Source organism: Arachis hypogaea, chromosome 18 (genome assembly GCF_003086295.3).
Source record: "Arachis hypogaea cultivar Tifrunner chromosome 18, arahy.Tifrunner.gnm2.J5K5, whole genome shotgun sequence".
Classification (NCBI taxonomy): Eukaryota; Viridiplantae; Streptophyta; class Magnoliopsida; order Fabales; family Fabaceae; genus Arachis; species Arachis hypogaea.
In genome coordinates, this window is record NC_092053.1 from 80,423,971 (window position 1) to 80,450,044 (window position 26,074).

Below are 26,074 nucleotides of genomic sequence, written 5' to 3' on the forward strand. Positions count from 1 at the left end.
TATCTCACAGATTGGTTTAATGAATAACTCCAATAATCAACCTTTGAGCTCCAGTGGAATTCCCTCTCATCCATTACCCAATCCCAAGGGTGGTATTAATGCCATCACCCTAAGGTCCGGAACCACACTGCAGGAGAGGAACCAGGAGGAGCCTAGCTCACCAGAACACGCCTCAGCTGAAGAGGTAGTGGAAATAGAAGATGTTGAAGAGGAAGAAGACATACAGGACATAGCTGAAAAAGAAGAAGTGCAACCACAAGAGGAAGCATCAAAAGGCGCAGACACTGCAGAAGACACCACTCCTATTCCATTTCCACAACTTGCAAGGAAGCCCAGGAAGCAGCTAGAACCTGATCCAAAAATGGTAGAGATATTCAAAAAGGTTGATGTAACTGTTCCTCTATTTGATGTTATTCAACAGGTACCTAAGTATGCAAAGTTTCTAAAAGATTTATGTATACATAAAGACAAAATTAATGAATTAGAAACTATTCCTTTAGGTAGTTCCATATCTGCTTTAATGGGAGGTTTACCTAAAAAGTGTAGTGACCCAGGTCCTTGTATAGTTAATTGTACTATTGGTGGTGTGATAATTTCTGACTGCATGTGTGATTTAGGAGCATGTGTGAGTATAATGCCTTTGTCTATATATGATATTTTGAGGCTCCCTCCCTTAAAAAGGTCGGCAGCTCGTTTTGTGTTAGCAGATAAAAGCATTATTATAGTGGTTGGAGTTGCTGAAGATGTATTAGTGGGCATTAAGGGACTCATGTTCCCCACTGATTTTTATATCCTGGAAATGCCCCAAAATGACTCAGACAAGCCATCATCAATCCTACTCGGAAGGCCATTCTTGAAGACCTCAAAGTTTAAATTAGATGCTTTTTCAGGAACATACTCTTTTGAAATAGATGGCCGAATAGTGATCTTCAACCTGAATGGAGTTATGACGCATCCTCCGGAGGATCACTCTATCCTCAAGTGTGACATTATAGATGAAACCGTGGCTGAAGTTCACCAGGAGGAACTTGAAGAGAAGCACACAGCACAAGGCCCAAGTCTGGGGACATTCTCAGAGGACAATGACAGTGCCTTACCACTGTTACCAGTTCCAAACAACCCAGAGCCTGACCATGATCAGAAGTTAGAGTTAAAACCCCTTCCTCCACACCTCAAATATGCTTACCTTGAAGACGGACAGAAGTTTCTAGTTATCATTGCAAGGGAACTCACTTCTCAATAGGAAGAGCAGCTACTTGGTGTGCTGAGGAGGCACAAGAAGGCAATTGGTTGGAGTTTGGCAGACATAGTAGGCATAAATCCTCAAGTCTGTGAGCATAGGATATTTTTAGAAGAGGGAGCAAGACCTGTCCGTCAACCCCAGAGAAGACTGAACCCCACTATTCTAGAGGTTGTCAAAAAGGAAGTGACCAGACTACTAGAGGCAGATATCATCTATCCCATCTCAGACAGTGAATGGGTAAGCCCAGTACAAGTGGTGCCAAAGAAGTCTGAAGTCACTGCAGTGAAGAATGAGCATAGAGAGCTCCTGACAACCAGAGTTCAGAACGTCTGGAGGGTCTGCATTGACTACAGACGCCTCAACCAAGCAACCCGTAAGGATCACTATCCTCTTCCATTCATTGATCAAATGCTGGATCGCCTGTCAGGTAAATCGCATTATTGTTTTTTAGATGGTTACACAGGTTATTTCCAGATTCATATAGCTACCAAGGATCAGAAAAAGACCACTTTTACATGTCCTTTTGGGACTTATGCTTACAAGAAAATGCCCTTTGGTTTGTGCAATGCACCAGCTACTTTCCAAAGGTGCATGATGAGTCTTTTTTCTGATCTTATTGAGGACTGTATGGAGGTTTTTATGGATGATTTTAGTGTTTATGTCGATTCCATTAGCCTTTGCTTAGATGGATTATCTAGAGTATTAGATAGATGTGTCAGTACAAACCTTGTATTAAATTTTGAAAAATGTCTCTTTATAGTTAAACAAGGGATTGTACTAGGACATGTTGTGTCTAATACTGTTATTTCTATAGATCCAGCAAAGGTGGATGTTATTTCTAGTTTACCTTACCCCTCTTCTGTGAGGGAGGTCCGTTCTTTCCTTGGCCATGCAGGTTTTTACAGGAGGTTCATTAAGGACTTCAGTAAGGTAGCACTTCCCTTATCCAGGCTACTGCAAAAAGATATTGAGTTCGAGTTGAGTGAAAATTGTAAACAAGCGTTTGATAAGCTGAAGACCGCACTGACTCAAGCTCCAATTGTGAGAGGACCAGACTGGAGCCAACCATTTGAAATAATGTGTGATGCTTCCAACCATGCCGTAGGAGCAGCACTGGCTCAGCGTGAAGGTAAAGACCCTTTTGTTATTGCTTACGCGTCTAAAACTTTAGATGCCGCTCAGTCGAATTACACTACTACTGAGAAAGAGCTTCTTACTATTGTTTTTGCTCTGGATAAATTCCGAGCCTATTTACTTGGTACTAAAGTAGTAGTTTATTCAGACCACGCAGCTCTAAAGTATTTATTAGCTAAAAAGGAGTCCAAACCAAGGCTTATACGTTGGATACTGCTATTACAAGAATTTGATTTGGAAATTAAGAACAGGAGTGGTAACCAGAATTTAGTGGCAGACCACTTGAGTCGCCTTGAACATATTACAGATGACTCCACTCCTATAGCTGATAATTTCCCATTTGATAACCTGCAAGCAGTATTTGAGATAGTCCCTTGGTATGCACCTGTAGTTAATTATCTAGTTAGCAGCACCTTCCCTCCGAACTTTTCTAAGCATCAAAGAGACAAGATAAAAAGTGAGTCTAAATATTATATATGGAATGACCCATATTTATGGAGATGTGGCGCTGACCAGATAATTAGACGGTGTGTGCCTCAATCAGAATTACGCGACGCGACCGCCTCATTGACGCGTCTGCGTCGCAAGGAGATGGGAGACAATAATAATATGAACAGAGAGTTACGCAGGAGCAGGGCTGGAGGTGTGCCAATGGCACAAATTACCCCACGTGACCGTGTCGCCGACGCGACCGCGTCATAGGGGAATAACGGCCTCCCATGCGACCGCGTGCCCCACGCGGCCGCGTGACCTGGATTTCGACGTAACAAGGGTGCACAGCCGAAAGTTGTGCTAGAGTGGTGCTGGACTGGCGCTGGACGCGCAGTCCCTCTCACGCGATCGCGTGCCCCACGCGACCGCGTCGTATCCCAATAATTGACCACTCACGCGATCGCATGCCCCATGCGATCGCGTCACCCAAAATTTGGCACTAATATGGTTTTGAACAGAGAGTTGTGCGAGTGCGAGGCTACCCTCGCGCCATTAGCCTAAAATGGGTCACGCGACCGCGTGACCGACGCGACCGCGTCATTGAGTTTAAGCGTAAGTCGCGCAACCGCGTGTCCCACGCGACCGCGTCGCTTGCGCCGCACAGCCTCCCTAATTTTGCTAATTATCATATCTTTTTCTCCCCAAATCTTATTTTCTTTTTTTCCCTCCTTATTTCTTCTCCCACCCTTCCTTCCTTCTTCCTTCTTTCTCACTTTTTACTCTCTCTCACCCCCATTAACAAGGTTTTTCTTGTTCTCCTTCCCTCCTTACTTTTCTATTATTCTTCTTATTTTTATATGTTATCTTCTTTTCTTTTCCTTTTACTTTCATTACTCATATCTTCTTTTCTTCCTTTCTTTTTCCTTTTTACTTGGTGTGATAAATTTATTTGAGTCATTGTTTTTCATTATATGCTTGTGGATTGTTGTAAATTTATTTGACAATTATATATTACTTTTTAAGGGATTACTTGCATGTTCAAATTCCTATTTTCAAGAGCTTCTTCTACATGCATGCTATGTGTTTATGAAAAAAGTCCATATGGCATTATGAACTTCTTTACATTTTTCTACTCTAATATTCAATGCTTGCTTTTCACAAATTCCCTTTACTATTTTATTCATTGAATTTAATTGTCAATACAAACGTGATGGTTAGTTACGAGTGATAACATATTTTAATTGGACACTGAATGCTTGATCTATGCTACTCATGCCTTTGCCTGCATGCCAATAAACCCCTTGCATTTATTTGTCCCCATATGCACTTGCTATATTTCCATTGATGACTTTTTCCATGTGGTCATAACCATGAGTTAACGTCATTCTTCTTTATTGTGCATTGATTATCACTTACACCACCCTCTTCCTTGCTCTACCCCTGTAAATTTAATTTACTTTCTCTTTCCTTTTTCAGGATGGCCACCAAGAAAGGAAAGGAGAAAGCTACCCCCAAACAACCAGCAAGAAGAGGTACAAAAAAAACATTAGTGGCAGAACCCTCTTCAACTGCGGTAAAGCCCTCAACAAAGAAGATTAAGAGGATCATAAAGGTTGATGATAAGGAAAAAGCCTTCCCAGCAAAGGACACTACGCGATTCCCCAATCGCTACTGTGAGCAGATGTTCCCCATCCTGGCTGAAAGGAGTTACAACAACGAATACCTTCTTCTCCTCCTGCCCAATATTACAACCTTTGTTGAGCTGCAAATTGCCCGAAGACAATGGGATTTCCTACAGAGACAGCCAAGGCAGGTCAATCTTTCTTGGGTAGTCGAGTTCTACTCCAGCTTCCACCTGCCAACCCTACAGTCTGTCTATGTCCGTCAGAAGCAAGTCCCCATTACTGAAGAAGCCATTCAAAAAGCTCTAGGTCTTCTCCCTGTTCCAGAAGGATTGGACGCCTTTCAAGAAGCCGCACTCAAGCGCCAGATGTACCAATTTGACTGGGACGCCGTTCTTAGAGTTATCACACTACCTGGCAGCAGATGGATCTATGGATACCATCGTACCCGCCCTAAGGGAATTTCGGCTTCAGCACTTACCTTGGAGGCTCGCGTATGGGCACAGATTATGTCCCATTATGTCTTTCCAAGCACTCACGAGTCCTCCTTCACTGCGGACATAGCCGTTCTACTATGGTGCATCCTTACAGACCAACCTCTAAATCTACCAAGACATATCCGGAATGCCATGGGACACGTATAAATTGCGGGCAACTTACCTTTTCCTGCCCTGGTCTCAGATCTTGTCTCAGCAGCCGAAGTCTCCTACAGAGCTGGGGACACCAAAGCCATGCTTCCACGGGATGATTAGTATGTCCCCAACGGGAAGTACCTTAGACTTCCAGCAGCCACTATCAGCCAGCCTACTGAACCAGTTGAAGATATTCCTTCTTCAACACCACAAGCACCTACAACAGTCCAACTGCTCCATCAGATACTTGAAAAGTTGGATCGGCATGAACAAAAAGCTAAGATGAGAGAGCGCCGTAACAAGCACCGATTCACATACCTCAAGGAGCTGATCATGGGAAAATTCAAGGACTTAGATACCCCGGACTCCACTTCTTTTACCAGCACAGGGAGCCACGATGGCCCCGACGATGGAAATACTGCTACCAACCCACCTTTGTTCCTGACAGATGGCACCGAGGATGGTGCAAAGCCTTAAGTGTGGGGAGGTCGGTCAGTACCTGACTTCTGGAGGTAATTTCTCTTCCCTAGCACCAATAAATTAGGATATTTAATTAGATTTTTCTTTTGTAGAATAGGATAAATTGCATAGTAATAGATTAGTTGCATGCATGTTCTGCTTGATTGAAAAGACAATAAGTTTCATCTAAGACCCTATCTTTGGCACAAAATTTCACTAATTTTAATTAAAACTTTTATGTTAAATTTGCTTGAAGTCGTATTTGGAAAATGATTTTTGAGCTAAAGACCACACAACCTGTGAGATTTGAGCCTTTATGAATGGTTACATTATTTAACCATAATTATTTTATTCTTGTGTGTTTACTTCTCTATGATTGTAATCTATATTTTGTTTCATCCTATATGTCCAATGTTTATTATATTTATATGTTTGCATATGATTGAGGCCATTATTTGTTTAGCTTACTTATCCAAATTAAGCCTACCCTTTCAATTACCTTTGTTAGCCACTTTGAGCCTTTAAATCCCATTTGTTCTATATTTTACCACATTACTAGCCTTAAGCGGAAAAATAATTATATATCCCAAATTGAATCTTTGGTTAGCTTAAGATAGAATTGTGTGTGTTATTTAAGTATGGGAAATTGTGGAAGCAAAAGATAATAAGGGAATGTGTCATGATAATATACTGGGAATTTGGATACCTACTCATGAGAAACTGTAAGAATTAAAAATCTATGTGCATTGATAAGCTATGTGTATGTTTATGTTTATGTTAAAAAAAATTCAAAAAATAAATAAGGGGACAAAAATTACCCTAATGTTAAATTAAGAATTCAAGGGTCAATGCATGTATGATAAAATTAAAATAAAAGGTTGAAACATGAGTATGGAATGTGAAAGGAAATTTCTAGGTAGCTAGGTATGAATTTTAAAAGTTATATAGAATATATATAGGTTATGTTAAAGCTTGGGTTAATTAAAGATTCAATTTATAAGGTTACTTAGCCATATATATATCCTTACCCTCACCTTACAACCTTGAAAAGACCTCATGATGTTTGCATTTGTGTATTAAATGTTGTTGATTAGTTAGGAGAAGAACAAAAACATGAAAGCATGATTAGAGAAGGATAGAGTAATTACCCTATACACTAGAGAGACTGGAGTGTACATACACGTCAGTGAGGGTTCAATGCTTGAAATAGTATGTTCCCTGCTTTCATGAGCTATCTTCTTGCATTTTTAGTTGTTCTTGCTGTATAAGAATTGAATTAGTGGAATTTGATTTGTAATTGTTTTGAAGAGCTTATTTACTTTTGATCAAGTGGACAAGAATCATATAGTTGCTTTTACATATATAGGTTGCATTGCATTGCATGAGTTTCACATGTTCCTACTCATTTATTTTATCTCCTTCAACTAAGCATGAGGACATGCTAATGTTTAAGTGTGGGGAGGTTGATAAACCACTATTTTATGGTTTATATTGTGTTTAATTATGTGGTTTTATCATGATCTTTACCCACTTATTCATTAAATAAGCATGCATTTATAATTCCTTCCTAAAGTTATTGCATGATTGAAAACTTGCTTCCTAGAGACTTTTAATTATGTATTTTATTTCTCCTTTATTCCATTCGATGCCGTGATCTGTGTGTTAAGTGTTTCAGGCTTTATAGGGCATGAATGAGTTAGAGATTGGAAAGGAAGCTTGCAAAAAATGGAAGGCTTTATTTTGACCCAGTTTTCGGCCCAGAAAAGCAGACTTGAGCCAGAGAACATGCAGAAACCAACAACAACATTTATTCAGCATAGTTTTAGTTTTTAGATCTAGTTTTCCTCTCCTCTAGGTTTTCTCTCTACACATTCATAGTTTTTAGGATTTGTTATTTTCATTGTTTTTGCATTGGGATATTGAGAAGAGTTATTGCCTCATCAAGACTTCGACATTCTAGTTCGTTCTCTTTACTTGTCTCTTACTCTTCCATGTTCCTTAATTTACTTAATTTTACTATTGGATTATTTTAGCATTTATTAATACAAGAATTACTTTTATTTTCAATTAATCTTTTAATTTCCTTTCTTATGTTATGAATTTTACATTTACAATGAGCGAGTAGTTCCCTATCTTGATGGGGAGTTGATTGAAAGGAACGCTTGAGTTGGGATGCTCAAGAGAAAGATTGTAATTGGGTTTATTGTTGGATTACTCTCTAGTCACTAACACCAATCCTCCCAAGAGCGGATTGGAACTTGTGGATAGAAACAGCATTCCAACTTGTTTAACTTTCCCTTACTTAGTAAGGGGCAACTAAACATAATAACCCTCAATTGTCAGTTAATCTTGAGAGTACTCTAACAAGAATAGGGCTTCCAGCTAATCAACTCCCAGTCAAGGCTTTTATTTAAATTTATATAAATTCTCTAATTTAATTTTCTGCCATTCAACTCAAACCTTTTTGAAAATATCTGATTAATAAAATAGCACACTTTTCTACAATTCGTTGGGAGACGACCTGGGATTCATACTCCCAGTATTTTAATTTTAATTTCTGTGACACCCTTCTAAATTGATAAGCGGATTTCTGGTTGGTTGAGAACTATACTTGTAACGCATATTTTATAATCATTCTTAACTCGCCAATTTCCGCCACCATCACACCCTTTTGTCAACTCGTTGGGAGACGACCTGGGATTCATACTCCAGTATTTTTATTCTGATTTTGTGACAACCTTTATAAATTGATAAGCGGATTTTTGTTGGTTAAGAACTATACTCACAACGTATTTCTTTTATGAATTTCTTAATTGGCTAATTTCCGCCCCCATCAATTTTTGGCGCCGTTGCCGGGGAGTTGCAATTGTGTGCTAAATTATTAGTTAGTGTACATATTTTTTATTTTTGTGTATTTTATTTTATTTTATTACCATGAGCTGTATGTTCCTTTCATTGAATGACGCGTTCGTTGCCTGATTCGAGCTTAGCCGCATTTGATCCTGAAATTGAAATGACTCTTTCAAGCATTAGGCGAGCTCGGCGTAGGTTAGCCTCTGAGGGTGGTGAAGTGGTTGTTATCAATTCACCAGTCTCATCTGAGGGCGAATCTAAAGCCCCATCTGAGGAAGAAACAAGCTCCTTTTCTACTAATTCGGTTGATTTACATGCAGGTAATATGGCGGAGCCCAGGAGGATTACTCTCGAGGAAGCAGGAGCCCCAGACTTTACTCTGCAACCGTATCAAGTGCGTCACCCAAATTTGGCTGCAGATTTTAAACTGAAGACTGCACTAATCAATTTGATGCCCAAGTTTCATGGCTTACCTACTCAAGAGCCTATCAAGCACCTCAGACATTTTCAGACAGCCTGTTCTACTGTTAGGCGTCATGGTGCAGATGAAACTTCTATTGAGAAAAAGGCGAGGGAGTGGTACTCCTCCCAACCTGAAGCGACTGTTACTACCTGGGATATGCTCAGGAGAGAATTCTTGGAAAAATACTTTCCAATTGAAGTTACAGACAGACTAAGAAAAGAGATCTCTTGCATTATTCAAGGTGAATCAGAGACTCTTTATGAGTATTGGGAGCACTTCAAGAACCTTCTGGACGCATGCCCCCACCACATGATTGACAGGTTGGTGTTGATCAGCTACTTCACCCAAGGCATGAAGCCTATGGATAAGACCACATTGGATGGTGCAAGTAATGGTTCTCTGAAAAAGTACAAGACCGCATATGAGGCGTGGCAACTTATCAGTGACCTAGCTGAGTCTATTCAGAATCCCAGGCACAGGAACAACCACCCCAAGGTTGTTGCAGAGGTTTCCTCTAGTAGTAAGACTACTGCCTTCACACAGGCTATATGTGAGATGACCAACCTATTAAAGCAGATACAGCTAAATCAACAACAACCTCAGCCTCCATCACCACAACAATGTCAACAGTTGGTTTCTCAAAGAGTATGCAGAATATGTGCTGATTACACTCATTATACTGATAAGTGTCCGCAACTCGAACAGAAAGACAACACCGTGGCAGCAACTCGTAATTTCTATGACCATCCGAATCAAGGATACAATCAATAAGGCGACAATTACAACCAAGGTGGAAACCACAATCAAGGTTGGCATGACAACTCCAACCAGGGGTGGAGAGATAATTCCAACCAAGGATGGAGGGACAACTACAACAGAGGAAGCAGAGACAATAATGAAAATCAGAGGTGGAACAATAACAACAGATAGCAGAACCAAAATCAGCCCAAGCGCCTCAGAACAACCAACAACAGGTCCCTCAAATCACTTACCCATCTTCCTTTCCCAATGACGAGTTACTTCACTCTCTTGCACAAACACAAACGACCATGGAAAACACACTTACTGGTCTGATTTCTGCTATACAAGCTCTCGTCTCTCATATGGGATCGTCGAGTACCTCTAACACTCAACCTTCAAGCTCCAGTACAATTTCTTCTCCACCTATACCCAACCCCAATGGTGGCATCAATGTCATCACTTTGAGGTCCGGAACCACACTACAAGAGAGGAATCATGAGGAGCCAAGCTCAGAGGAAAATATACAAGTTGAAGGCATTATGGAGGCAGAAGATGCTGAAGAAGAGGATGTAGTACAAGACTTGGTTGAAGAAGAAGTAGCTCAGCCAAGGAATGGTGTACCAAGGGACGCAGAAGCTGCAAGTGACGCCATTCCTATCCCATTTCCACACCTTGCTAGGAAGTCCAGAAAGCAGATGGAACTAGACCCTAAAATGGTAGAAATATTGAAAAAGGTTGAGGTAACCATTCCACTTTTTGATGCCATTCAGCAAGTACCTAAATATGCTAAATTTCTAAAGGATTTGTGCATGCATAAAGATAAATTACAGAACTTAGAAACTATTCCTCTAGGTAGTTCCATTTCTGCATTGGTAGGTGATATACCTGAAAAATGTAGTGACCTAGGTTCATGCATGGTTACTATTACTATAGATGGTGTGAAATTTTCTAACTGTATGTATGATTTAGGAGCGTGTGTTAGTATAATGCCATTTTCTGTATATGATGCTTTGAGGCTCCCTCCCTTAAAAAGGTCGGCAGCTCATTTTGTTTTAGCAGATAAAAGCATTATCTTTGTGATTGGAATTGCTGAGGACGTGCTGGTGAGAATTAAGGGGCTCACATTTCCTATTGACTTCTATATTTTGGAAATACCCCCTAATGACTCAGGAAGACCATCATCTATCCTGCTTGGAAGGTCATTCCTGAAGACTTCAAAATTCAAGCTGGATGCCTTCTCAGGAACTTATTCTTTTGAGATAGATGGCAGAGCAGTGAGCTTCAATCTGGATGAAGCTATGAAGCATCCTCCTGAAGATCATTCCATCTTCCAGTGCGACATCATTGATGAGATAGTAGCTGTAATTCACCAGGAGGAGGTAGAAGAGAGGCACGTGGAGCAAGATGCAAGTGTGGGGACACCCCCTGGACAAGATGAAGACACGTTACAACAATCACTAGCTCTAGATGATCAAATGCCTAGCCATGAGCAGAAATTGGAAGTAAAGCTCCTTCAACCCTACCTCAAGTATGCTTACCTTGAGGATAATCAGAAGCTCCCAGTTATCATTGCAAGGGAATTCACTTCCCAACAGGAGGAGCAACTGCTCAGTGTGCTGAGAAGACACAAGAAAGCAATTGGGTGGAGCTTGGCGGATATAGTAGGCATCAGCCCTCAAGTTTGTGAGCACAGAATATTTTTAGAAGAGGGAGCAAGACCTGTCCGTCAGTCCCAAAGAAAACTGAATCCCACCATCATAGAGGTTGTCAAGAAAGAAGTGACCAGGCTACTTGAAGCAGATATCATCTATCCCATCTTAGACAGTGAATGGGTCAGTCAAGTACAAGTGGTACCCAAGAAGTCTGAAGTTACAACAGTAAAGAATGAGCATGGAGAGCTCCTGATAACTAGAGTGCAAAATTCATGGAGAGTTTACATTGACTACAGGCGTCTCAACCAAGCTACTCGCAAGGATCATTACCCCTTGCCATTTTTTGATCAGATGCTTGATCACCTGTCAGGTAAATCACATTACTGCTTTTTAGATGGTTATACAGGCTATTTTCAAATTTATATAGCTCCTGAAGATCAGAAGAAGACTAATTTTACATGTCCGTTTGGAACATATGCATACAAAAGGATATCTTTTGGCTTATGTAATGCACCGGCTACTTTCCAAAGATGCATGATGAGTATCTTCTTAGATCTTATTGAGAATTGTATGGAAGTTTTCATGCATGATTTTAGCGTATATGGCGATTCATTTAGCCTTTGCTTGGATAGTTTAGCTAGAGTATTAGACAGGTGTGTTAGTTCAAACCTTGTTTTAAATTTTCAAAAATGTCACTTTATGGTAAAATAAGGTATTGTACTAGGACATGTTGTCTCTAATACTGTTATTTCTGTTGATCCAGCAAAGGTGGATGTCATTTCTAGTTTACCTTACCCCTCCTCCGTGAGAAAAGTCCCTTCGTTCCTTGGCCATGTGATGGGTGGAAATCAGATTTCCACACAAAACTCACCAGCAAGTGTACCGGGTCGCATCAAGTAGTAATAACTAACAAGAGTGAGGTCGATCCTATAGGGATTGACGGATCAAGCAACTTTAGTGGGTGATTAGTTTAGTCAAGCTAACATTGGTGAATTGGGTGAAAAGTGACCAAAAAAATATAAATTGCAGGAAGTAAATTGACTGAAACTTGAAGAGCAAGAAATGTAAAGTACAGCAAATGTAAAGGGAATTGGGTGCAGGGAATTTAAAGGAAGCAGTAAGCAGAACTTAGAATAATTGCAGAGGAATTAAATTGCATGAAAAGTAAAAGGAATTGGGTCCTGGGAATTAAAACAGAATTGAAGAATGTGAAGTGCAGTAAACTAAAGAACTCTCAGATGAGGAAATCCAGAAAAATATCAATTCAGTACCAAAATAGAAATGTAGAAGTGCAGAAGAATCAAAACAACAAGAGAACTTAGATCAATCAACAATTGCAGAAGAGAGAAAATGAAACAGAAAGTAAAACTCAGATTTGATCTACAATTCTTCAAATTCAAAAAGGAAAATTAAAAGATAGCTCTCTATTCTACTTCTACTCCTACTGCTCTCAATTAGAGCCAACCTTTTTAATGAAATGAAAATGATGCCTTCATATAGGATTTGCAAAATGAAAATGAAATTAAAATTGAAAATAAATTACAAGTTAAATAAAATTCCTATTCTAACTCTCTCTTGTGCCTTTGAGTGATGATATGGGCTTTGCTTGGTTTGGCCTTGAATGGATGGACCAAGAGTAGCTTGGTTCAAGTGAGGTCGGGTGCATGGGTTTGCTCCCAGGGTAGTGCTCCGCTTAGTTGTGTGAGCATACCGCTCACTTTCCCTTGGCCTAGCATGCTTTTAGTGTAGCGCTCACTAAGTGAGCATTGTGCTCAATATTTGAGTGCTATGTCTTGTGTTGAGTGCGTTTCCCCCTTCGAGCCTTGGTGATCCCTTGGCTTGGCTATTGAGTGTGGTTTTTGGGCCTTAAATATGCCTATCACTTGTGCTTCAATTTCATGCCAAATATAGATTTTTATATATCGTTGGAAAGCTCTGAATGTCAGCTTTCCAATGCAACTGGAAGCACATGAATTGGACATCTGTAGCTCAAGTTATGGTACTTTGAAGTAAGCATGGTCATGCTGTCACAAGGCTTAAAGTAAAGCCCGAAAATGCTCACTCTAGTGAGCATAGTGCTCACTTCTTTGACCATTAGCCTTTGTTTTTGCTTTCCTTTCTTCCTGGACACGAGAATGCTCACATTTGTGAGCATAGTGCTCACTTCTTTGAGCATTAGCCTTTCATGTGTGCCTTCCTTGGTTTAATGCGCCACGCTATATTTTCATGGGCCACACTTTTAAAAGCGTGGCCTAAGGTTCCAAAGCGTTCTCAATCTTCAAAGCGTGTCCAAAATTCCTCTTTTCTTCTTTTTAGCTTATTTTGTGTTTTTTTGCTTCTTTTTTTTCTTATTTCCTACAAAGTTTATAAAATCAAAAGATCAAAGAAATTTACCATTTAAGCACAAAAGAATGCAATAATTAAGCACTAATAATCAATTTCTTGTATAAAAAAGCATAGAAAAACATGACATGATGACATGTCATCACCATGCAGGTTTCTATAGAAGATTTATCAAGGACTTCATAAGGTAGCATTTCCTTTATCCAGACAGCTGCAGAAAGATGTTGAGTTCGAGTTGAGTAAGGACTGCATGAATGCATTTGATCAGCTGAAGATCGCCTTAACTCAAGCCCTGATTGTGAGAGGACCAGACTGGAGCCAGCCATATGAGATTATGTGTGATGCCTCCAATCATGCAGTAGGAGCGGCGCTGGCTCAGCGTGAAGGTAAGGATCCTTTCGTAATTGCTTATGCTTCTAAGACCTTAGACGCTGCTTAGTCTAATTACACCACCACTGAAAAAGAGCTTCTGGCTATTCTTTTTGCTATGGATAAATTCTGAGCCTATTTACTTGGTACTAAGGTGGTAGTGTACTCAGACCATGCAGCTCTAAAATATTTATTAGCTAAAAAGGAGTCCAAACCAAGGTTAATACGTTGGATACTGTTGCTACAAGAATTTGATTTAGAAATTAAGGATAGGAGTGGTAACCAGAATTTAGTGGCAGACCACTTGAGTCGCCTTGAGCACATTAAGAATGACTCCACTCCTATCAATGATGCTTTTCCATTTGATAGCTTGCACACAGTATCTGAAGGAGTTCCTTGGTATGCACCTGTAGCTAATTATCTAGTTAGCCATACTTTCCCTCCTAATTTTACTAAGCATCAAAGAGACAAGCTGAAAAGTGAGTCTAAATATTATATATGGGATAACCCATATTTATGGAGGTGTGGTGCTGACCAGGTAATTAGAAGGTGTGTGCCCTAATTAGAATTCCAATCCATTTTAGAGGCCTGCCACTCTTCTGAGAGTGGAGGACATTTTGGCCCTTAAAGAATAGCTAAAAAAATTTTAGACTGTGGATTCTGGTGGCCTACTCTTTTTAAAGATGCTACTACCTTCTGTAAATCTTGTTCCCCAAGCCAAAGGTTTGGTAATATATCCAAGAGGGATGATATGCCCCAACAGATTATGCTTTTCTGTGAAATTTTCGATGTTTGGGGTATTGACTTCATGGGTTCATTTCCAAACTCTAGTGGTTACCTTTATATATTGTTAGCTGTAGATTATGTTTCTAAATGGGTGGAAGCAATTCTTACCTGCACTGATGATGCTAACACTGTTATCTCCTTTGTTAAACCATATTATCTGTCGCTTTGGATCACCACGAGCAATCGTGAGTGATCAAGGCACTCACTTTTGTAACAGGAGACTAGCAGGACTATTGAAGAAGCATGGAATTGTTTACAAAGTGGCAACAGCTTACCATCCCTAGACCAATGAGCAAGTAGAAGTGTCTAACAGAGAAATAAAGCACATTCTGAAAAAGATAGTGAAACCTCATAGGAAGGACTGGAGCACCAGACTTGTTGATGCACTCTGGGTGTATCGGACAGCGTACAAGACACCCATTGGGATGAGTCCCTTCCGCCTAGTGTATGGAAAGGCTTGCCACCTTCCAGTAGAGGTGGAACACAAGGCTTTCTGGGCTGTGCAGGAATGCAACATGGGATATTGAGAAGAGTCATTACCTCCATTGAAGTTATTTTTCTAGTTTGTTTTCTTATTCCTTGCTCTTCCATATCCTTAATCTTTGTTCACAGTTATAATTGGATTATTTTTAGAATTTATTAATGCAAAAGATTACTTTTACTTTTAATTAATTCTCAGTTATTGTTTATCATGTCTTCCTTTTATTTCCTTTTTAATCCTGTGCAAGTAATTTTCATGTCAATGGAGTAAAACTGGCAGAACTGGAGACCCTTCGACTCGAAGCATATGATAACTCCAGATTATACAAAGAGAAGGTGAAGGTTGTGCATGACAAGCATATCAAAAGAAGAGAGTTCAGACCTGGAGATCTGGTTTTTCTATACAACTCCAGGCTGAGACTCATGCCAAGAAAGTTGAGATCCAGATGGGAAGGTCCCTACAGAGTGGAGAAAGCAGAGCCATATGGAGTCTTCCATCTGAGTCATCCTTCAAGTTCCAATTTTATCAAGGTCAATGAACATCGCTTAAAGCTTTATCATGGTGAGAAGTTGAAGGAACACAAAGAGTTAGAGGTCTTCCTATTGGAAGATCCACCAACAGAAGCAGATCGAGCTTGTGGACCGTCCAACTTAAGGACGTTAAAGCAAAGTGCTGGGTGGGAGACAACCCACCATGGTATGATCGTTCTTTTCTCTCTTTTGTAGTTTCATTTGGGGACTCTTCTCATAATCTCTACATATAGTCTGCATTTGCATCTGCATATTGCATATATGAAAAAAAACAGAGAGAGAAAGTGGCAGAAAGTTGCGTGGGAGCAATGCAGAAAGTGAGCCAATCGTACAAGCATCACCACGCGCACGCGTCCTTGACGCGTGCGCATCATTTGAAAATTTAGCACATCACGCATACGCGTCAATGACGCGCATGCATGACCTAAGAAAATCGACGTAAAAAAGTTTCAGGCCAAAAATTGTGCTGGCGTGGTGCGGGAACTGTGCCCAAGGCACTAAGTCACTCACGCATATGCGTCCATGACGCGTACGCGTCATTTTCAAATTCTGCTCACTCACGCGTACGCGTCAATGATGCGCACGCGTCGTATACCATTTTGGCACACACCCCAAGCCAAACAGAGAGTTGTGCGTGCGCAAGGCTGCCTTCGCGTGAGTAGCACAATCATGGTCACGCGTATGCGTGACCGATGCCTACGCGTCGTCTTCCAATTTGCGCGACCCACGCGTACGGGTGGAGTACGCGTGTGCGTCACTCGCGCAACACTACCAGATCCCTGTGCCACCACTTTTCTTATCTTTTCTTCTCCAATCCTAATTTCTTTCTTCTTTCTTCCTTCTTTCACTTCCTTCTTCTTTATTCTACATCCTATTTCCCCTTCTTCCTTCTTTACTCTTTTCTTCGTCTTTCCCCTTTCATCATATTTTCTTCACCTCACCTCCTCCATTACATCTCTTTGTCACCTTCTTCTCAAGGTTCTTTCTTTCTATTTTTCTTTTTTTCTCTTATTATTATTTATTTATTTTTGCATTATTTTACTTGGTATTAGAAATCTACTTGGATGATTGTTTTCTTCTATAATTGCTTGTGGATTATTAAGGAGTTGTTTGACAATTATCACTAATTATTTTTGGGTTGCTTGCATGTTCAAATTTAATACTTTCAATAACATATTTACCTTGCATACTAAGTGTTTGTGAAAAAGCCCGTATGGCATTGTGCATTTTTAATTATTCTATCATTCTACTCTAATGCCTGTTTTTCACAAAACCCTTTTCATATTTTATTAATTGAATATAATTGTCAATACAAATGTGATTGTTAGTTTGTTACGAGTGATAATACATTTTTGCTATTGATGCTTGATCTATGCTACTCATGCCTTTGCCGGCATGCTAATAAACATCTTGCATCTACTTGCCATAACATGCACTTACTATATTTCCATTGATGAACTTATCACATGTAGTCACGACCATGTGTTAACGACATCCTTCTTTACCGTGGCAGTGATTGTCACTTGTACTGTCCTCCTCCTTGCTTTAACCCTTGGCTTTACATGTTACTTTCCTTTTCACTTTTCAGGATGGCCACCAAGAAGGGTAAAGAGAAAGCTGCTCCCAAACCACCGGCAATGAGAGGAACAAAAAGAGCGCTAGCTGCGGAACCATCCTCAACATTAGTCAAGCCATCCACAAAGCGAGTCAAGAGGATCATTAAGGTCGATGAAACAGAAAAAGCCTTTCCAGTAAGGGACACTGCGCGGTTCACTAACCACTACTGTGAGCAGATGTTCCCCATCCTGGCTGAGCAGAACTACAACAATGAGCACCTACTCATCCTCCCTACCCACATTGTTGAGTTTGTTAAGCCTCGCATTGAGCGCAGACAATGGGATTCTTACGGAGACAGCCACGGCAGGTTAACCTCTCATGGATAGTTGAATTCTACTCCAATTTCCACATGCCAACCCCGCAGTCTGTCTATGTCCGTCAGAAACAAGTCCCTATTTCCGAAGAGGCCATTCAGCGAGCTTTAGATCTCCCTCCTACTGCAGAAGGATTGGACGCATACCAAGAAGCCTCTTTCAAACACCAGACATACCAATTTGATTGGGACGTTGTCCTCAGAGTTATAGCACAACGTGGCAGCAGATGGATATATGGATACCATCGATCACGACCTAAGGGCCTACTGGCTTCAGCACTTACCTTGGAGGCTCGAGTATGGGCACAGATTATGTCCTACTACGTCTTTCCGAGCACTCACGAGTTCTCCTTCACTGCAGATATGGCTGTTCTCCTCTGGTGTATCCTTACAGACCAGCCTCTCAACTTACCAAGACACCTTCGGCGCGCTATGGGACACGTACATATTGCAGGCAACCTACCCTTTCCCACCATAGTTTTAGATCTAGTCTCAGCAGCCGGAGTCTCCTACAGAGCTGGGGACACCAAGACTATACTTTCGCGGGATGATCAGATTGTCCCCAACAGGAAGTACATCAGACCTCCAGCAGCCACTATCAGCCAGACCGCAGACCCGGCCGGAGACACCCCTTCTCCTTCCACATCACAAGCACCTTCAATAAATTAGCTGCTCCTATAGATACTTCAGAGGTTGGACCGGCTTGACTGGCAGGTAGAGCAAATGGATCATCGTAATAAGTGCCAATTTACATACCTCAAGGAGCTGATTGTTGGCAACCACCCACCTGAAGAAGAACCAGACACTCCGGTCTCCACCTCACCTACCAGCACCAGGAGCCATGACAATCCCAATGGTGGAAAGGCTGTTACAAGCCGCCCTTTGTTCCTAACTGATGGCACCGAGGACGGTGCCAAGCTTTAAGTGTGGGGAGGTCGGTCAGTACCTGACTTCCAGAGGTAATCTCTCTCTTAACACCAACATTTTTTTCTTTTGTTAGATAGAATAAATTGCATGATTATTTGCATGTATGTTTGCTTGGTTTAAAGTACTAAAATTCTTTTCAAGACTCTATTTTATAATATTTCACTAATTTAAATTAAAAATTTTTTTGTTAAACTTGTTTGAAGACTGTAAATTGGAACATGAATTACAGCTAAGAACACACAACCCAGTGAGATTTTTGAGCCTAATTGTATGGTTACATCATCTATCCATGATATTTTATTCTGGTGTGTTTCCTTCTCTATAATTGTATTCTTTACTTTGTTCTTTTCTATATGTCCAATGTTTAGTGTATTCACATGCTTGCATATGATTGATGCCATTAGTTTATTAGCTCACTTATCCCAAATAGCCTACCCCTTCAAATACCTTTGCTAGTCACCTTGAGCCTTTTAATCCCCATTTGTTCTATATTTTACCACATCACTAGCCTTAAGCGGAAAAACAAATTAACTACCCCAAATTGAATCTTTGGTTAGTGATGAGCGGATAATTTATACGCTTTTTGGCATTGTTTTTACATAGTTTTCAGTATGATTTAGTTAGTTTTTAGTATATTTTTATTAGTTTTTAATTAAAAATCACATTTCTGGACTTTACTATGAGTTTGTGTATTTTTCTGTGATTTCAGGTATTTTCTGACTGAAATTGAGGGACCTGAGCAAAAATCAGATTCAGAGGTTGAAAAAGGACTGCAGATGCTGTTGGATTCTGACCTCCCTGCACTCAAAGTGGAGTTTCTGGAGCTACAGAACTCCAAATGGCGCGCTTCCAATTGCGTTGGAAAGTAAACATCCAGCACTTTCCAGCAATATATAATAGTCCTTACTTTTCCCGAGTTTAGATGACGCAAACTGGCATTGAACGCCAGTTCCATGTTGCAGTCTGGCGTTCAGCACCAGAAACAAGTTGCAAAGTGGAGTTCAACGCCAGAAACACGTTACAAACTGGCGTTCAACTCCAAGAATGACCTCTCCACGTGTAAGCTTCAAGCTCAGCCCAAGCACACACCATGTGGGCCCCAGAAGTGGATTTCTGCATCAATTACTTATCTCTGTAAACCCTAGTAATTAGTTTTTATAAATAGGACTTTTTACTATTGAGTTTTCATCTTTAGTTTCATCTTTAGATCACGTTTGGGGGGCTGGCCATTCGGCCATGCCTGAACCTTCATCACTTATATATTTTCAACAGTAGAGTTTCTACACACCATAGATTAAGGTGTGGAGCTCTACTGTTCCTCACGAATTAATACAAAGTACTACTGTTTTTCTATTCAATTCAACTTATTCCGCTTCTAAGATATTCATTCACACTTCAACATGAATGTGATGATCGTGACACTTATCATCATTCCCTATGAACGTGTGCCTGACAACCACTTTCGTTCTACCTTCAATTGAATGAGTATCTCTTGGATTTCTTAATCAGAATCTTCGTGGTATAAGTTAGAGCCCATGGATGGCCATTCTTGAGATTCGGAAAGTCTAAACCTTGTCTGTGGTATTCCGAGTAGGATCCGGGAGGGATGGCTGTGACGAGCCTCAAACTCGCGAGTGCTAGGCATAGTGACAGATGCAAAAGGATGGTGAATCCTATTCCAGTATGATCGAGAACCTCCAGATGATTAGCCATGCAGTGACAGCGCATCGGACCATTTTCACAGAGAGGATGGGAAGTAGCCATTGACAATGGTGATGCCCTACACAAAGCTTGCCATGGAAAGGAGTAAGATTGATTGGATGAAGACAGTAGGAAAGCAGAGGTTCAGAGGAACGAAAGCATCTCTATACACTTATCTGAAATTCTCACCAATGAATTACATAAGTACCACTATCATATTTTATATTTTATTTATTTTTTACTTATCAATTCATAAAATCAGTTGAATCCGCCTGACTGAGATCTACAAGGTGACCATAGCTTGCTTCAAGCCGACAATCTCCGTGGGATCGACCCTTACTCACGTAAGGTTTATTACTTGGACGACCCAGTGCACTTGCAGGTTAGTTGTACGAAGTTGTGAAACAAAATTAAGAATATGAACGTGCGTATGAAGTTTTTAGCGCCGTTACCAAGGAAGTAAAGATCACGATTTCGCACACCAAGTTTTTGGCGCTGTTGCCAGGGATTGTTTGAGTTTGGACAACTGACGGTTCATCTTTTTGCTCAGATTTGGTAATTTTATCTTAATTTTAAGATTTGTATTTCTTATTTTTGAAAATAATACCAAAAAAAAATATTTCTTCTTTTTCATTTTTCCCAAAATAATTTTCGAAAAAAAAAATTTAACAAAATCATAAAATCAAAAATAATTTGATGTTTCTTGTTTGAGTCTAGAGTCAAGATTTAAGTTTGGTGTCAATTGCATCTTTTTAATTTTCTAAAAATTATTTTCGAAAATTCATGCATTGCATTCTTCATGATCTTCAAGTTATTCTTGGCCAGTCTTCTTGTTTGATCTTCATATTTTCTTGTTTTGTGTCTTTCCTTGTTTTTCATATGCACTCTTGAATTATTAATGTCTAAAGAATAAAAATTTTTAAGTTTGGTGTCTTGCATGTTTTTCTTTTCTTAAAAATTTTAAAAAATAAGTCTTGATGTTCATCTTGATCTTCAAAGTGTTCTTGGTGTTCATCTTGACATTCATAGTGTTCTTGCATGTATTAGTTGTTTTGATTCATAATTTCTATGTTTTGTGCCAATTTTGTGTTTTTCTCTTCCATCATTAAAAATTCAAAAATAAAAAAAATATCTTTCCCTTTTTCACTCATAAATTTTCGAAAATTTGAGTTGACTTTTTCAAAACTTTTTAAAATTTAGTTGTTTTTTATGAGTCAAATCAAATTTTCAATTTGAAAATCCTATCTTTTTCAAAATCTTTTTCAAAAATCAAATCTTTTTCATTTTTTCTTATTTATTTTCAAAAATTATAAAAATATTTTTCAAAAATCTTTTTCTTAATTCTATCTCATAATTTTCGAAAATATTACAAACAATTAATGTGATTGATTCAAAAATGTAAAGTTTGTTACTTGCCTAATAAGAAAGGTTCAATCTTTAAATTTTAAAATCAAATCTTTTTGTTTCTTGTTAGTCAAGTAATCAACTTTAATTTTCAAAATAAAATCTTTTTAAATTTCTTTTTCAAACCTTTTTCAAAATAATTTTCAATCATATCTTTTTCAATTTCAATCATATCTTTTTCGAAATCAAATTTAAAATCCTTTCTAACTTCTTTTCTAACTTCCTATCTTTTCAAAATTTGACTTTCAAATCTTTTTCAATCAATCTTATCTTTTTGTTTCAATCACATCTTTTTTCAATCTTATCTTTCCAAAATTTGATTTTCAAAATCTCTTAACCACTTAACTTTTTGTTTGATTCTTATCTTTTTCAAAACTGCCCAACTAACTTTCTACCTTTAATTTTTGAAAATCCCTCCTTTTTTTTCAAAATTACTTTTTAATTAACTAATTGTTTTAAATTTTTATTTTTAATTTAATTTCAAACTTTGATTTTCGAAATTTAACTTTAATTTTTAATTTTTATTTTAATCAATTTTCGAAATTCCCTCTCTCTCATCTCCTTCTATTTATTTATTCATCTACTAACACTTCTTTTCATCTCATATCTCTGCTCCTATCCTCACCCTTGTGTTTGGATTATCCATTCTTCTTCACTCTTATTTCCTTTCTTCTTCTACTAACAATAAGAAACCTCTTTACTGTAACATAGAGGATTCCTCTTCTTTTCTTATTCTCTTCTCTTTCATATGAGCAGGGACAAGGAAAAGGGCATTCTTGTTGAAGCTGATCCAGAACCTGAAAGGACTCTGAAGAGAAAACTAAAAGAAGCTAAAATACAACAATCCAGAGACAACCTTACTGAAATTTTCGAACAAGAAAAGGAGATGGCAGACGCACCTAACAACAATAATGCAAGGAGGATGCTTGGTGACTTCACTGCACCTAATTCCAATTTACATGGAAGAAGCATCTCAATTCCTGCCATTGGAGCAAACAACTTTGAGCTTAAACCTCAATTAGTTTCTCTGATGCAACAAAACTGCAAGTTTCATGGACTTCCATCTGAAGATCCCTTTCAGTTCTTAACTGAATTCTTGTAGATCTGTGATACTGTTAAGACCAATGGGGTTAATCCCGAGGTCTACAGGCTTATGCTTTTCCCATTTGATGTAAGAGACAGAGCTAGAGTGTGGTTGGACTCTCAACCCAAAGATAGCCTGAACTCTTGGGATAAGCTGGTCACGACTTTCTTAGCCAAGTTCTTTCCTCCTCAAAAGCTTAGTAAGCTTAGAGTGAATGTCCAAACCTTCAGACAGAAAGAAGGTGAATCCCTCTATGAAGCTTGGGAGAGATACAAGCAACTGACCAAAAAGTGTCCTTCTAACATGCTTTCAGAATGGACCATCCTGGATATATTCTATGATGGTCTGTCTGAGTTATCAAAGATGTCACTGGATCATTCTGCAGGTGGATCAATTCACCTAAAGAAAACGCCTGCAGAAGCTCAGGAACTCATTGACATGGTTACAAATAACCAGTTCATGTACACTTCTGAGAGGAATCCTGTAAGTAATGGGATGCCTCAGAGGAAGGGAGTTCTAGAAATTGATACTCTGAATGCCATATTAGCTCATAATAAAATATTGACTCAGCAAGTCAATATGATTTCTCAGAGTCTGAATGGAATGCAAGCTGCATCCAACAGTACTCAAGAGGCATCTTCTGAAGAAGAAGCTTATGATCCTGAGAACCCTGCAATAGCAGAGGTGAATTACATGGGTGAACCTTATGGAAACACCTATAACCCCTCATGGAGAAATCATCCAAATTTCTCATAGAAGGATCAAAAGCCTCAACAAGGCTTTAATAATGGTGGCAGAAACAAGTTTAGCAATAGCAAGCCTTTTTCATCATCCACTCAGCAACAGACAGAGAGTTCTGAGCAGAATCCATCTAGCTTAGCAAATATAGTCTCTGATCTATCTAAAGCCATTTTAAGTTTCATGAATAAAACAAGGTCCTCCATTATAAATCTTGAGGCACAAGTCGGCCAGCTGAGTAAAAGAATCACTGAAACCCCTCCTAGTACTCTCCCAAGCAATACAGAAGAAAATCCAAAAGGAGAGTGCAAGGCCATTGAATTGATCATCATGGGCGAACCTGTAAGGGAGGGAGAGGATTTGAATCCCAGTGAGGAAGACCTCCTGGGACGTCCGGTGATCAACAAGGAGTTTCCCTCTGAGGAACCAAAGGAATCTGAGGCTCATCTAGAGACCATAGAGATTCCATTGAACCTCCTTATGCCCTTCATGAGCTCTGATGAGTACTCTTCCTCTGAAGAAAATGAGGATGTTACTGAAGAGCAAGTTGCCAAGTACCTTGGTGCAATCATGAATTTGAATGCCAAATTATTTGGTAATAAGACTTGGGAAGATGAACCTCCCTTGCTCATCAATAAACTGAGTGATCTGGATCAACTGACATTGCCTCAGAAGAAACAGGATCCTGGAAAGTTCTTAATACCTTGTACCATAGGCACCATGACCTTTGAGAAGGCTCTATGTGACCTTGGGTCAGGGATAAAACTAGGAATCTTTGAGGTGCAAGCTGCCAGAATTTCATTAGAGATGGCAGACAACTCCAGAAAACAAGCTTATGAACAAGTAGAGGACGTGTTAGTAAAGGTTGAAGGCCTTTACATCCCTGCTGATTTCATAATCCTAGACACTGGGAAGGATGAGGATGAATCCATCATCCTTGGAAGACCCTTCCTAGCCACAGCAAGAGCTGTGATTGATGTAGACAGAGGAGAGTTAGTCCTTCAACAAAATGAGGACAACCTTGTGTTTAAAAGTCAAGGACCTCCTTCTATAACAATGGAGAGGAAGCATGAAAAGCTTCTCTCACTGCAGAGTCAACCAAAGCCCCCACAGTCAAACTCTAAGTTTGGTGTTGGGAGGCCATAACCAAACTCTAAGTTTGGTGTTGAACCCCCACAACCAAACTCTAAGTTTGGTGTTGGTAGGTCCCAACCTTGCTCTGATTATTTGTGAGGCTCCATGAGAGCTCACTATCAAGCTACTGACATTAAAGAAGCACTTGTTGGGAGGCAACCCAATGTTATTTAATCATTTTTATTTTATTTTCTCTTTGTTATTTCATGTTTTATTAGGTTGATGATCATGTGGAGTCACAAAAACTACTAAAAAATTGAAAACAGAATGAAAAACAGCATTGAAAATAGCACACCCTGGAGGAAGGGCTTACTGGCGTTTAAACGCTAGTAAGGAGCATCTGGCTGGCGTTTAAGGCCAGAACAGAGCATGAAACTGGCGTTAAATGCCAGAAACAAGCAGCAGTCCGGCGTTTAAATGCCAGGATTGCACCTAGAGGAAAGCTGGCGTTAAACACCAGAAATAAGCATCAGACTGGCGTTTAACGCCAGAAACATGCACCATACTGGCGTTCAACGCCAGAAACATGCTATAGACTGGCGTTGAACACCCAAAACAAGCAAGGAAGTGGCGTTTAACGCCAGAAACATGCTGCAGTTTGGCGTTAAACGCCAGGATTGTATATACAGGGCGTTTTACACGCCTAATTGGTGCAGGGATGTAAATCCTTGACACCTCAGGATCTATTGACACCACATGATCCCCACATACCTCCACTCACCTTCCCTCCTCAAAATCATATATCACCCTTTCCCAAGAACCCTTCACCAATCACCTCCAATTCCCCTCCAAAACCATCATACACCCACCTACACCCACCCACTCAAATTCAAACCATCACTCCTTCCTTTTCACACATCATAACCACCTTAAACTCCCAGTGGCCGAACCCTTCCCACACCTCCATCTCCTCCATCTCTTCTTCTTCTCATCCTTCCTTTCTTCTTTTGCTCGGGGACAAGCAAACATTTTAAGTTTGGTGTGAAAAAAGCATTGCTTTTTTTTCATAACCACTAATACCTCAAGGGACGCACTTCCCTCCACAAAACTATTGGAAGCAAATCAACACCTCCCTAGGAGAATTAAGTTCCAACATGGGACAACTAAGGGTGGAATACCAAGAGTACTCCATCATCCTCCATGAAATTAGAGAAGATCAAAGAGCTATGAGGGAGGAGCAACAAAGGCAAGGAAGAGACATAGAGGAGCTCAAAAGTACCATTGGTTCTTCAAGAAGAGGAAGACGCCACCCTCACTAAGGTGGACTCATTCCTTAATCTCTTTGTCTATTTAATTTCTGTTTTTCGATTTTTGAGCTTTATGTTTATTTATATTTGTGTCTTATTACATGATCATTAGTGTCTAAGTGTCTATGCCTTAAAGTCATGAATATGAATCCATCACCTCTCTTAAATG

At 39.7% G+C, this 26,074-nt stretch overlaps 1 non-coding gene across 1 annotated transcript; it reads right to left on the reverse strand.

The window, feature by feature from the left end:
• Positions 1–22,987: 22,987 nt before the first annotated feature.
• LOC112773791 (small nucleolar RNA R71) lies at positions 22,988–23,095 on the reverse strand. The gene has a single exon (XR_003188321.1). It is a non-coding gene; the product is annotated as a small nucleolar RNA R71 (small nucleolar RNA).
• Between the last annotated feature and the right edge of the window lie 2,979 nt (positions 23,096–26,074).